Consider the following 1,859-nt stretch of genomic DNA (forward strand, 5'->3'; position numbering starts at 1 on the left):
CTCTGCCTCGCGTGCGCCCTTGCTGCTCTCTCGGTGTACCGGGTCCTCTGCACTAGCCTTCTACCTTTGGGACCCGGTGTCTTTTTGTCTCTAACTCTGGGTGGTATCTCAGTTCGGGGACTCGTCTATCACCATTGGAAGAAGTCTCCAGAGACTGCCTGAGTGGGGGCAAAGCTGACCAGGGCGCCTCTGTCCTTTTCAACGACGCCCCCCGGAGGCTGGGTGTGTTCGGAACGCTAAACTTTCCCATTGGCGCTGGACTAGTGTTTGCACCTAGCTCCCTTCTCCGGGATGGCTTGGCTTTTCCCACCATGAGGCTTTTCAGACACAAGGGCTCGGCTGCCTTCCGGAGCCAGAGCTTGTGTTTAAGGACTGAGTGTTCCTGGGTTTCCCTAACAAGTTTTGTCTGGGCATCTCAGCTGGGTACTCTCTTGGCCTTCACTCTTTCAGGCAGTGACCCTTGCTACTGCTGCTTGTCCCTTTAGTCCATCATCCCAGTCTGGTAGCAGACAAGATGTTCTCAACTGGATTGTTGCTGTCACTCTGGGCTTGGGGTTCTGGAAGTAAGCAGTCTTACACAAAGGAGTGTAGGTCTGAGCCTTAGTGTCTCCTTCATAAAACAGGGACAATAGGATCTACCTGTCGGGATGAGAGGACCCTCCTAGGTACTTTCGTGGTGCTGGTGGTGACAAGAGAGGGACTCTACAGTCCCTGGTTGAGGTGGGGGGTGGAGGTCCACAGCCTGTCACAAAGTCCAGGCTTAGAGACCTTGCCACCATCTGAAACCCTATTCTCTGTACTTTCCCTGTCTTATCCTCACACTCAACACACATCCCCTGCCTGTGCATACAACCAGCCACACTGACAGTGACCTCTCCCTCTGCATGAACAAGATGGTGTGACTGTATAGGTGCTACCAATGCCCCACGTGCATTGGATGTGTCTGAAGCACTCGTCCCAGCTGTGGACCTCTCTGTCTTGCCCCCAAGCCTCCTCGGTCCATGATGTCAGCTGTGAGCCGAGGTTTTTGCCTTCTTCTGGTGGATTGACTTGCCAAGCCCTGAACCTGCATTTTAATCCCTCATCCTTCCCCCATCCATCCATCATCTGTGGTCTGACAGTGATATGGCACACAGAGCAAGGAGGGCAGCTTCTGGAGATGCAGCCTTCGCTCAGTAGGCTGGGTGGGGGCTCCCAGGCTGTTTTGTTTGAGTTGCAGCCTGTGTTGCAATGAGGCAACAATAAAGATGGGGGGCTTCCCCATTCAGGCCCCTGCTGCTGCCTGGCACACAAACCCAGCTTTTACCGTTCTGGTCTCCCCACCATCTCTGTTCTTGCATCCTCTGGTTGCAGCCTTGTGCAGGAAGCCAGCTCAGCAGTTTCTGTAATCCTGGGAAGCTTACTCAGACCCTCTTGCCTCACTAAATGAAGATGGTGCCTCCTCTGTCTTCTTGGCTCTGAGTGTGGCCACTAAATTAACCACAGAAACCTCTATTGACTCAGCCTTCTCTTTAGCATTTTACTACACACCCATCTACTTCCTAGGTTTCAGTAGCAATGGAAGGCATAAGCGGTTCTGTGCCCTGACTCACTTTGAGCCTTTGCTAGGGTTCATCCCTTCATCTATGTTTTCTCTCTGCTCTGTGTTTGGACTGAGCGTACTATCTATTCAGGCTAAGATCAGGTGTCCCCTTCCTGGTTTGCTTGGCCTCTGTGTTTCTCATGACCCCAGACTTGGTGTGAGAGTCTCCTTTCCCTACATGGGAGCTGGCTCTCCTTTCAGTGTGGTCCCAGAGCCTGGCACCCACTAAGTGTGATACACACACCCATCTGTCCTTGGTCAACAGAATAGGGATTAA

This window comes from Mus caroli, unplaced genomic scaffold (assembly GCF_978045245.1).
Source record: "Mus caroli unplaced genomic scaffold, Mus_caroli_1 scaffold_6, whole genome shotgun sequence".
Lineage (NCBI taxonomy): Eukaryota > Metazoa > Chordata > Mammalia > Rodentia > Muridae > Mus > Mus caroli.